The sequence below is a fragment of the Lactuca sativa genome, chromosome 4 (assembly GCF_002870075.4).
Source record: "Lactuca sativa cultivar Salinas chromosome 4, Lsat_Salinas_v11, whole genome shotgun sequence".
NCBI classification, from domain to species: Eukaryota; Viridiplantae; Streptophyta; class Magnoliopsida; order Asterales; family Asteraceae; genus Lactuca; species Lactuca sativa.
The window spans coordinates 14,100,783-14,114,362 of NC_056626.2; the positions used below are offsets into that span (position 1 = coordinate 14,100,783).

The following is a 13,580-nucleotide window of genomic DNA, read 5'->3' on the forward strand; positions in this document are numbered from 1 at the left end:
GAATGGAAAAATTCTGAAGCAGTAACAACCTGATGCTGGTGCTTACAAGTGTAAAAGGTATACATATGAACGAAAAGCATGCAGATACCTAGACATAAAAGAACATAGGATGGTTTGGCACACGCCAGGGAAAATCGATTCCTGGTGATTGTCTCTCATTGATTGTTACTCCATTTTTGAGGGTACCTTCGGAAAATATATTGGAAGGAAACTCTGAAAGTGATGGATGCATACTGAACCTGTAAAGTATAGGCAAAAAGTCATTTATGGCCTACTTCCAAAATATACTAAAAGAGTTAGACTCCTAAAATAACTCAAAAAAGTTTAAAAAACTAAATATTCAAAAAACACCCCTGGGACTCTTTTTGTCCCACAATCTGAATTAAGTCAACAACAAAATCTAAAATTTGCCAACCAAGGATCTCCGAAACCAACACATGTGCAACAAATGACATCAACACTCTGAGATATCTGTCGTTCTGTAGCGTGCTTCAGTGCTTTATACTTTTTCTCGTCACTGCTGGACAATTCCCCTGCGTAAGTTACCAAATAAATATCTGTCAACTCAATCCACCAACCATAATTTTGATAATTTACACAAAAAGTCAGGAAGATCAGGTTAGGTGTATAAATGACATTAATGGTGCTAGGAAAAGAAAACAATGTCGATAACACAGGAATGAGATTTGACAAACAAGCAAGAAACGCATTAGCATTTGTAACCCTAAGAGCCGATGGAGAGTGTGAGTTCATGTTCTTCCACCATCCAAGTGCCGATATGCTTCTCACAGAGGCAGAACTCGATACAGATTTGATCCAAAAGGTACATTCAATCATCCATTTTTGATGGCTGTATATTTAGAAAGATTAAATTGCGACCATTTTTTGTTATTTAACCAGTCGACAATCTTTCACTACGGATCCATTAGTTTGATTGAAGATCCATGCAAATCAGCTCACATAGCTGCATTGAAAATTGCTAAAAAAAGCAGGAAGCATTCTTTCATATGATCCTAATTTGAGACTACCTTTATGGCCATCACCTGAGGCTGCTCGAAAAGGCATCCTGAGAATTTGGGATCAAGCAGATGTTATCAAGGTGCAAAATTTCACAGTGGGTTGACTTTTTTTGACATAAACCTTTTGATGGGTTATTGACTTTTCGGGAAATTACAGATTAGTGAAGATGAAATTATGTTCTTGACTGGAGGTGATGATCCCTATGATGACAAAGTTGTCTTGACCAAACTTTTTCACCCAAATCTCAAGTTGTTGATAGTCATAGAAGGTCCTAATGGTTCCAGATACTACACCAAGGTTATTTTTGTAAATTTAATATGATTGTTGGATTATCTTAATTGATATCAATTTGCGAGTTTTATTTTCAGGATTTTCATGGGAAAGTTGGTGGTGTTAAGGTGAAGTGTTGATACAACGGGTGCAGGTGATGCTTTTGTTGGAGGACTCCTTCTCAATTTGGCCAAAAATACTCAATTATTTAAGGTTAAACATTTAAACAAATTGGCTGAAAAAATCATTTTCTGAATATATTGATTTTTAAAAGATTTATGTCATGCCTCATTTTATGATTAAAATAAGCTAAGAGATGCATTGAGGTTTACAAATATTTGTGGGGCCATTACAGTCACAGAGAGATGAGCGATTCCATCATTGCCTTCTAAGGAAGCTGTTTCATAAGAAGTTGGAAGAATCCGAAAATAAATAACTTGTGTCATTTTTTTGGTTTGAAATTAGAAGAAATGATTATTAAACAGTCTTCTACAAGGTAGAATGTACTAGAGAACAAATATGAACAAAAAATAGAATTTGTTCATTATATAATTGTATTTATGTATTGTTCCTTTGCTTGTAGTTCTTGAATTTGTTCATTATATACTTGCATCTGAAACACCAACAATTAAAGTCAAAATAAATCAAAGAATTTCGAGCTCAGATGAATGAAAATCCGTATTTGAGAGTCAACTTCTTATTCTTTTCTGTGATAAAAGTCAACCTTTCAAGCACAAATGATGGATACACTCCTCTCTAGCTGTTGTTCAAGCTTTTGTAGTTAACCAATGGTGCTTGATCCCAGACCTTCTCCGAAAAGTTTCCTGTAATACAAATACCAAGACCATATATATATATATATATATATATATATATATATATATATATATATATATATATATATATATATATATATATATATATATATATATATATATATATATATATATATATATATATATATATATATATATATATATATATACTTATTACTTACAGATACCAAGACCACCCCATCCTTTGTTGATGATGCCCCTTTGTCCTGATATTTCTAGGGCTTTAATGATTGTCTGTGTTATTTTCTCAGGCTCTTGAACTGGCTGACAATGGATAAATAAAATTGTGGGAATTTATATTTAGATTACTTTTTTTTATAATATCAATTATAAAAAGCATAAAAGAACTGATGACATGGATAAAGAAAACTCACAAGGCTACCAAATCTAATGTAGATAGCCTTTGGGCCAGCTTCAAGCCATCATACAAGTTCTTCAGGGGGTTTGTAGTTTGATGCGAGATCAAGGAAACAAAATCGAACCACATAAATTTTAGGTCCCCAATCTGTGAATATTATGATTTGATTAATCCATCTCATATAATAAAGTCAAATAAATAGTTAATATAGGGAAAATTTACCTTTTGGTTTAGGAACAAGATGAGGACTCCATATGTATCCATGTGGAATAACAGTCTCAGAGCCTTGAGAACCACTAAAATACGTGACAGGTCACAGATTCAACTTTTTCTTCCTAACATCAGTTATCATGTCTCGAATTCCAAGCCAAATTAAAGAGTCAACTATCTATCTGATATGACAACTGCAACAACACATGTAAAATACAAAAGTTAATTATGTAATAGAAACAAAAAGAACTAATAATATTAATGATTGAACTTACTCTATATCCAGCTGGTTGCTTGACACGGGATAGAGGATGAGGAAATTCCTCCTGTTGAAGAAACTCCATGTTTAAGTTAGACAATATCCTAGCTCGATCACACTCTGGGATAAGGATAATGGGTTCATCATCAAGATAGCGAACTGGATCTCCATAAGGGCCCACCATCAGAAGTATATCATCCCAATACAGCAATACACTGTCCATTCCACACCAAGCAAGTTGCTCTGGAGCTAGGGTAGAATGTAGAAGAAACAAAAACAAGAAATCGTTATATAAGGAGAAGATAATGAAACCTGATTGAAGCCTTGAAGTTGCAGGGACGTCAAACTGAAGACAGAAAGAAGAAAAAATTTATTTGTGAGAGAAGACACATGAAGAATGTACCTTTTGGGAGTGAACCAAGAAGGAGTAGGATCAGATAGGTCTTGACGGGCGGCACGTAGGTCAGCGACTGTGGCGGAGAGGAGAGATGGGTTGGAGGAGAAGGCGGAAGTGCTTGCTTAGGTTGATGGCGAGCTTCAGCTTTGATTTCGTTCCAGACCCAGTCGCATTCGTTTTCTCAGCCATTAAGGGCGGTTTGTGGAGATGATGATGGCATCGTGGACTACAACATGGCGTTCCGATCTTGAACCAGTATCTTGAGATGGCGGAAGTGTGTGCTTAGGTTTCTAGATGCACTCCAAACTCTTAAAGCTTATCAGGTTCGATGTTGGTGGTGGCAGATTAGGGCTTGCACACACACACACACACAGAGAGAGAGAGAGAGAGAGAGAGAGAGAGAGAGAGAGAGAGAGAGAGAGAGAGAGAGAGAGAGAGAGAGAGAGAGAGAGAGAGAGAGAGAGAGAGAGAGAGAGAGAGAGAAGTCGATTCAAAAGGATGTGCTGATTTAAAAGGATTTTTAGGGTTCTATTGTAGGATTCTAGTGTGGATTGAGTTTTTAAGGTTCAATGGCGGTGGCAGTGGCAATAGCTTAGGGTTTACAAAGAGAAGGGAGGAGTGAATGAAAAGGGAGATACTGCGGAGAGAGGGTAGAAGCGGGGTTCTTCAAAATATTAGAATTTCAGACGATTTCGTTTTCCCCCTTTAAAAACGTGCGTTTAGGCAAAAAATATATATAAAGCGTCACATTTAGAGGACGCACACTTTATGAAATGCGCCATCCGCATTTCTTTTTTTTTTCTTTTCTTACACTAATTTTAGGGCACGCACAAATCCGTGTCCACTATCCTTCAAATTTTGCAAAATTGACATTATTTTTTACGGCACACACCAATGCACGTCCTCTATCAGCGAGTGTCATTGTTTGCGCGTCATTAAAGGGCTGTTCTCTAGTAGTGTTTAAATTAAAGTGGCCAACGGTTAAGGGCTATATATGAGGAAATAATAGTAATGCTTCAATAGTAACTGATCACTGATTGATTTTTCCTTGATTTAATTAACTTTCCTAATTGCTTCTAGTAGACACATAAATCTATCTTTAATTGCTTTTTTTTTATAATGTTTATAACCATTTAGTTGATTGGCTTTCCTTATTAATTAGTTTATTCATAATGAATTTGACATTGTGTTTTGTATTTATACCTCTTTATTGCTTAAATTCGTAACGAACAAAGTAATTTATGTCAAAGTTAATGCCGTATTTTAGTATATTTAAAATCTTTAACTTCATTTTATAACATCTATAACTATCAAACATCTATAAATACCGAACATATATATCTTCTAAAACTCATATAAGTGTTTGCTTTTAATCACTCCCCAATATTGATCTATTTGGAATAATCATGAAGCCTTTTGGTTTTTTTGTTATTGTGATGGTAATGCTCACATTGCTCTCTGGAAAAGTATATCCACAATCTATACAATGCAACATTCATGATATTCAAGATTGCTTCACAGCAATAGAAGAGCCTAATGTGCCACCAACCCGAAAATGTTGTAATGAACTCAAACAACATAGACGTTGTTTTTGTGTTTATCAAGAACGTCACTTCACATTCGGATCTGTTGTTGATGCTTGCCATATCAAGTTCGATGATATTTGCCCATTGTTATCTAAATAGTTTATATTTTACTCAATAAAATTTGTCATTTACAAAGAAGTGGGATATAATTCTATTTTATATTCAAAAGAATGTGTTTTCATATATTCTCTTTAATTTTGTTTGGTTTTATAATATTGGTTCTTGTGGCCCTTAGTTTCTGCTTTTCGTATCATACTTGTGTCTCCATCAATAATTACATGTGCACAAGCATTCACATAAAAATTATCTTTTTTATATGAGAAAGATCAACAAGAAAAACTTAAAAACAACATTTCGAGAAACACAATTTGAAGAAAAAAAACCTTGATGTCACTATATCTAATTAAACATTTCTCTAAAACACATCTTTATCTTGAATAATCATTTTGACGACGTTTACGTAACAAAAAAAATATATCTTTTTGGGAAAAAAATTACTGTTTAAATTGAATTTAAAGGACCAAACAAAAAATTCAAACAAAAGTTACAACTCTTTTTATATTGAAAATACATAAAGCAACTGATTTTTTATTTGAAAATCATAACTAAATCTATAGTCTTACAAGATTAAAAAACAACAGGGACTCTTGATGTCCTAATATTTAAATCTGACCTTAGTGGTTTTAAACATGCAATATAGTAGATGCAATCCTCCAATCAGTTTTTGATTCAATCATCACCGTTTGTAACGCCCCGATAACCAGGTATTGATTCATGTAAGAATCTACTTGATTTTTGGGTCTACTCAACGAGTTGGTTGCCTTACTCGTCGAGTAGCAGCAGGTTGGTCCGCGTGTTTTAATGATCTACTCGTTGGGTCCAAGAAGGGACTCAACGAGTAGGAACTGGCTAATGAAACCCTAAATTTCGGGGAATTGCACCCTATTTAAAGGATCATTGGCCTCCCCCAGCCTCCCCTTTACTGCTTCTTGTCCCTCTTAAACCCTAAATCGATTGTGTGTGTCCTTTTGCCTTTTGGTGTGTCTAAGCTTGGAGGAGGGATTTTTGGTGGAGGAAACACGTGGGGAAAGCAAGCAAGTAGAAGCAATAACTCGTGGGATTCAAGATCTACATCAGGGGACACTCTCTTGAAGGTATTAGACTGTTTCCTTGGCTCATTTCATCTAAAATCTCTTTTGGATGGGTTTTAGGAAAGGCTTTTTATGTTTGAGCTAAGATGTGAACTTGTAACTTCAGATCTGGACTCCTTTTGGTCTCTAGATCCATAAAGTTATCAACCTTGTCAATTATCAACCCTCCCTCAAGTGTTAGACTTCATTGAAAGCTTAGATTTGTCATTTTAGGGCTCTAAAGTCTTGCATGCACATAAAGTTTGCAACTTTACGTCATAAGCATGCCTAGGGAGGTGGGATCTGCTATTTAGAGCTTTTGCATGGCATAAAAAGCATTTGTATGGATTGTGGACTGAAGGGACTCAGCGAATGGCAATGTCAACTCGGCGAGTCCGTTGAAGATGGTCGTGGGCTTGGCTAGTCAAATGAGTGACTCGGCGAGTCCGATGAAGATTGCCTAGGACTCGATGAGCCAGTTGAAGTGGCTCGGTGAGTTGGAGAATTGAGCAAGAACTCGACAAGTAGTTGAGGTTACTCGACGAGCTGAGGTCAACATGGACTGTTGACCTTGACTGTTGACTGTTGACTTGGGGTTGACTAGTTGACTTATGGGACACCTTGAAAGGTTGGAACTTATGAGTATGGTTCTATTGTGATAATAGGTGGTGGAGTTTGTGGCAGTGATCCGAGAGTTTGAGTTTATCTTCCAAGCCGACATTTGCAAGGTGAGTTATCCTCACTATACCCATAGGGTCTAAGGCACCAAGGCCGGCCCTTTATGGATTGTTTTCTGGTTATTCTATAATATGCTTACTGATTTACATCCTGGTAGTTAGGATGGTGATATGCTATGCTAGTGACCTGGGTAGGTCGGTATCCTGATGTTTAGGATGATGTTATGCTAGTAACCTGGTTAGGTCGCTATCATGGTATTTAGGATGATGCTATGTTAGTGACCTGTTAGGTCGGTATCCTGGTTGTAGGAATGTTGCTATGTTTTGTGATCTGTTAGATCGGTTTGACTGTTATATATGCTAGCTTATGATATTTATGTGCACATAGTTATTTTGGGATGGGTGTGGCTTGAGGCGGTCCTGCTTTGTGTTGTAGGCCAACATACCCAGTGAGCGGTTCAGATAGGTTGTAGGCCCTGCGAGGTGGTCCAGTTAGGCTGAAGCCTCAGGAGTGGTCCAGATAGACTGAAGGCCCTACGAGGCGGTACAGTCAGGCTGAAGGCTCACTATGCATGCTATTATGTAGTTGTTGATATGTTGTCAATTCGGTTTTGTGAGATTGGTATTTTGGGGGAGAACTCACTAAGCTTTGAGGCTTACAGTTTCAATTTTATGTTTCAGGTACATCCGGGGACCGCGGCAAGGCGAAGGCATGATCGTACAACTCTTCTCATTTTGAATATGTTTCTGGGAAAAACTCTGATATAAAGTATTTTGAAAACAATATGTAATGAATATTGGTTTAAATATGTTTTTGAAAAAGTTTTAAATTAGCTTGAAACTTTTGGGTATTACAAGTTGGTATCAAAGTCTTGGTTTGAGAGAATTGGAGGAACACTCGTGTGAATCTAGTCTCAAATCAAGGAACGGAATTTAAAAATGATTTTAGAATGGTTTTCAAAATAAACAAAGGAGAACGCAGAGTGTACGATCAACCAGAGCTAGTAAGTTGACCCCAAAATACCATTCTGTTATTCGATTTTTTTGATGTGTTAGAACAACATGCTAGAGATAGGCTAGGGATCTTCGGGAATTGCATGATATAATTGCCTAACTATAAGATGCCTGCTAGCCTAGGGTTCCTTATATGATATTGACATCATTACTGTAGTTACTTAGTGTGTACTTCCCAACCGTATATAATCAAGATCTTATCGCCCGAGAATGTTGGGTTGGCCTTAGGTTTTATTCTCATTTGGGCACATCGGGTAGGATTGGATATTCGAATGTCTATTGGGTCCACGTTATGTGGAGCTAGCATGCACTAGTGCTACAAGGGGGTTGGTGGAAGTTTCATGGTCTAGTGGTTGGGCGTGATCGGTAGGTCAGTTGTGAGACAGTTAGCCTTCCTCTAGTGGTGAGGTTGAGCGGGTATCAGGTTCATGTGTGATGTTGCGTTGTTGTGGTGATACTTGAGACAAATATGGGTAGGTGTGGAAGGTAGTATGTTCTCGTAATATTGAAAGCACAGGACCCATACGCGTAGCAAGGAAGTCACAACAGTTAGGGCTCAGTCAGAAATTGATTCTCAGTTTTGATGCGAAATGTCAGATATTTTCCTGTTATATTTTCAGTATGGTGGTTACGAGGTGCTTTGCGACTAGATCTGGATCAGGATCAGGATCAGGATCAGGTGAGAGCAGTCAGGAGCGGCCGACAACGCCCGAGGTTGTGGTTCTAATAGGGATGGATGAGCTTGATTCCAGGATTTGGGAAATCCAGCATGATGAGGTTGCTACCTTGTTCCGGGCTCAGCTACCAGAGACGTTTGGGTCTATCAATACCTTCACGGTGGAGTACTTCGATGAGCGTTATGAAGCCCTTGCAGAGACAACAGTCGAGGCAACTGCATCAGCTGTATCTAATATTTATTTACTTGATGATAGTAAGTCGGACATATCCAAATTCTCATCCCTATACGGCATACGCAACTATAAAAATTAATAAATTTAATCGTACATAATATTTTATGCCGCTAATATTTATTTTAATTGTTGCGTAATATAAAATGCCACTATATTTTTTTTTTATTTTGAATCATACAATGCCGCTAAATGTTTTCTTTTCAAATTTAACAAGTTACTGTTTATATGACACTTTAAATTTTATCAGATTAATTTTCGTTCCCCCCTCGTTTCCGTATTTATGTCCCCAAAATTTTAAAGAGGAGAAAAATAGTCAAAAACATGTTCCCTCGTTGAAAAACTTTGATGATAATTTTTTTTTAAATAGGGAAATCAACAATCTCTCGACTCAGCTCGTCCTCTCGTCCGCCCTACCCTCACGTCGGCCATGCTCCTCGTCGACGATGCAGATGCTCTCGTCGACGATGCAGATGCTCTCGTCGTCTTCTCTGACATCAAGGTATAAATCCGTAATTTCGATTTTAAGAGTAGCGATTATATGAAACTAATTTTGTTGTAGTAGGTTTTTTTTTTGTATTTTCGATCAATTTTGTTTGTAGGGGTATTTTGTATTTTGGTCAAGTTTGTTTAGATCTCACTTGGAATTTGGTTATCTATATGTTTGTTAGCTTTCAATTAACGAAGATTGTTGATACCATACAAATTAACATACCGATTAAGTTTAGGAGTTTGATGTGAATACTAGAATACTTTCTCTCTTGTTTATCTTATTTTAATCAAATGCATTCTAAATCTAAATTTTATTATCAAAACGGAGAGTAAATCAAAATAAGTCAACAAGAGGCACATAGATTAACCTGTTACCTAAATTTCGTTATCAAGATTACCTCATTTTTGTGATCAAAATGAAAACGGGTTGAAAATTAGGTCAACAATTATAAAGCAGAGACATACATTAACGTGTTAAGTAAATGTATTGTGAATGGTACTTCTAAGACGTGATCAAGGAAACTAAGGACTTACTTAGAGTATAGATAATTAAAGTCAAGATCAATACTTTACATACTTAACAAACAAAAATGATACATAAACTTCTAATAAAACAACCTAACATTCTAATTTAGAATAAGAAGCATTACACCAAGAACAAAAGATCTAAAATGAAGCTATAACAAACTTAATCCTCATACCAATGAAACCATAGTTTTTTTTTTGTTAAATAGACGAACTGTAGTTTCTTTTAAAAGAGAACAGCAAGGGTTGTTGAAAGATCAGATGACGTTCTTCTTGACAAAGCACTCTTTAGTAAGGACCCAATATTCTTTTTCTCTTTTGCTAAATGAGTATCTGCTTCTGTTATAAATGACATTTTATAATTTGTTTTATAAACTAGATGTGACTCCTATGGAGAGAGTATTCTTGAAGTTTCTTGATAACTACATCAATTGGTAGTTGTGGTGCACTTACCTAAACGATCCAATAATGTGGAGCAAGTATGTCATTTCTACCCCCACATCTTTTTAGGGTTAACTAGAGCACAAAACCCTTAGCTTTTTTTTCTTTTGCTTTTGCGGTTCATATATCAGTAAAGAAAAAATATATATATTGTTATCTCTTTATACTTATTGATATAGGGTGAAGCTGCCAACGTTCGATTCTCCATGGAATTTTTATGCTACATATTTCATCCTTTAAGATATTTTGTTTGATATATACATGTCTAAAAAGTCCTTCATATGTTCTAGAAGGTTTAACTCAAAGTATGATAAATAAATTTAAGACGAAATGTGTGGCTTATTGAGCAAGCAGCTTGTAAAGCCAGCCACAATTAGTGTTATTGAAAATGGTGTTTCATTTCTTGAACAAGTCATATGCCTTCTTTTAGATGTTATTGATGCGGTATGTCTTGTACATGTATTTACAAGTTTGCCATTTTTCCATTTCAAGAATATTGTTTTGTATTTGAAAAGTCTTGATTTGCTTCAGGAAGCTGATAACAATGAAAATGGGAAAGCTCCTCATTTTGCATGGTGAAATTATGTTGATTTCAATGAGTACTTCCGGTAAGATTTGTTATAGGAAATAGTTAGTTGTTTATTACCAATTTGCTCTTCCAAATACCTTTTTAATGATGCTTAATTCTTTATCTTGAACACCATCTATTTTTTTAAGTCCCAAAGTCACCTTAAACTTGGTTGCCTATTTGACACAAGTTCATCTATTGTCTTGAAACCATTACGATAGTCAAACATATTCATCTTATGGTATTTTTTTGGACAATCAACATACTGATATTCTATATAGCTTTCTTTGACCCGCCTTGACTTTTTGTTACTTCATATTCTTTTTATAATCCTCTACTTTATTACAATAATATGAATTTCTATTTTTTTAAGGAACATTATTATGTTGGACGTGGCATGTATACCCTTTATTTTGTTCTAATTCCTTTTCCTTTTAGCTTTATCGAAGGTATTTCGGTAATGTGGTAGCAGAGTATAGATGACGACCACGGACTATTCTAGACAGTCTCGTTATGATGCGAGGCTACAAACCTTTTACTTTCATTAGGTGTAGATAAACCCTAGTTTATATGTTTCAATTTCGTTAGTTGGATTATGTGAGTTGGATTCTAACTTGTGTTCAATTGATTGTTAATCTTTCATGTTAAAGTTACAATTTTGATTATCTATATTCCTATATATATATATATATATATATATATATATATAGAGAGAGAGAGAGAGAGTTAGGTTCAAATGTTTTCACTATCTATTGTGTGCATGTATTATTGATTCTGTACCAATCATTTTAGATATTTTAAGAAAGTAATTAATGCATATTAAATGCTGAAGATGTAATTACTATTCATTATATCTTCAATCTGTAATATGCATTAATTACTTTCTTAAAATAACTAAAATAATTGGTCCAGAATCAATCATACATGCACACAATAGATAATGAAAACAAAATAACTTAACCATATATATATATATATATATATATATATATATATATATATATATATATATATATATATTGAGTAGTTTAGATGATCAATCTAGTTACATTAGCTTGATTTTTAACTGTTTTTATCATTAAATTTTTAAGAGTAGTAATTTATCCAATCATAGGGCTAGGTAATATAAATTATTAACTTTGATTGTGTTAGAGTATTATAGTTATCCATGCTATGCTTGATTTATTATCATGTATATTGTTGGTGATTTGTTATCATCAATGTTATTTAAGTGTAATGAGATTACTTTGTTGACTAAAAATGATCTTGATAAATATTAAACAAGTAAGGAAGGTGTGGAGTACACACTTGTTTAAGTTTGATCAAGTATCAAAGTATACTGTCATTTAGGGGCGAAGCCCCTGAACGAACGGGGGCCCGGGGGCAGCGCCCCTGGGAGTGGGGTCCAAGGGGCAGAGCCCTTGGCTGGGGTCGAGCTGTTGAGAAAAACTGTTATATGACAGTTTTGTCAGTTTTCAGACAAGGAATGTTTATAACCAATTTTAGTCAGTTGTTTCTGGTACTCACGAAATTACAGCATCTCATTCTCTCTTTCATTCTCTCAGATTTTCTCTGAGTCTTATCCAATTGAGGATTTGGGAGTACCACCCAAATACTTCGATTTGAAAGTGATTATCACGATTCTCAGATTTCCAGGTGCCACTAAACCATATTTCTAACATATATTGATAAGAATCATTAGATTATATCGTTCTGTCACAACTAGCAAATCGGGGTTAAGATTTTGATCCTTGTACAAGACAATTTCATCCATGTAAACTTGCAACACCCCATTTAGTGAAATTCAAACTACAATACCATTTAAGTTCATACGTTCACATATTGTCATTCAAGTCGAAACAACCACGTATAAGCCCAAAACTCGATCTAATAAGCCAAATCCAATCATTTTCGGGCCTTAGCCCAAGAATTGTCAATCCAAATCCCTTATTGGACCAAGACTTCCTTATTAGGCCCTATTGGGCCGATAACTTCTCCTTTTGGCCTTTTTGGGCCGGAAACCTCTTTTTGGGCCTTAATGGGCCAAAAACTCCTATTGGATTTTATATTGAGCCGAAAACCCATACTTGGTCCTTATTTGGGCCGAAAACTCCCTATTTGGGCCGAGAACTCTTATCTTTGGGCCCTTTGAACTGAAAACCTATTATTAAGCATCATTGGGCCAAAAACTCTTATTGGATCAAGTCAAAAACCGAACACCACCATTTTGGGCCACCCTTTGGGCCGAAAATTTCATGGATCGGTTAGGGTTGGTTATGACACAAAAAAAGAGAGAAAAGAAAAGGGAAAAAAAGAAAGGAAAATGGCCATGACACCTCATTTTTAACTAGCATGTTCCAAGCTTTTACCTCCCATATATCCATGCTAGCCCGCACCTCAAACATCACCAAAGTCAACTTCTCCCCTCTCTTTCTCTATTCTCGGCCACACCCTCACACACACAAAGCACTCTCATTTCCTCACTTAGCCTCAAGAATCCTCCTTCATTTTCTCTCAAACACTCAAGAAGTCTCTCTTCTTCCTTCCTCTCAAAGATTTCATGGGTGTGTGTGCATGTGTTAGCTTCAAGAAGTCTTCTTCAGAGGGTCTTAAAATTGGTAAGTTCTAGGTTAAACCCCATTGTTTTGTTTCATGTTATTCTAATATCTTTCCTCTTACACTCTTATTTTCATGAATATGAACTATTAGAACACCCACATTTCAAGAATCTCACCAAGAACTCAAGGTGAGCTTCATACCCCACTATTTTTTATGTTTTTCATACTATTTAGGGGGGTGGGGGCAGGAATACAAGTCAAATCTCATTTAACTAATGGATAATTGCGTGTACCGGTGTGTAATGTGTTCAATCTTTGGGTATTTGCATGA

General features: G+C 35.7%; 1 long non-coding RNA gene and 1 pseudogene across 1 annotated transcript; one reads left to right on the forward strand and one right to left on the reverse strand.

Moving 5' to 3' along the window:
• The first annotated feature begins 658 nt into the window (after positions 1-658).
• LOC128133779 (probable fructokinase-7) lies at positions 659-1,698 on the forward strand (annotated as a pseudogene).
• LOC128133780 (uncharacterized) lies at positions 1,624-3,288 on the reverse strand. Its single transcript, XR_008232080.1, has 5 exons — positions 2,707-3,288; positions 2,501-2,631; positions 2,288-2,390; positions 2,015-2,114; positions 1,624-1,903 (listed from the first exon to the last, which is right to left on the reverse strand). It is a non-coding gene; the product is annotated as an uncharacterized LOC128133780 (long non-coding RNA).
• Positions 3,289-13,580: the final 10,292 nt, after the last annotated feature.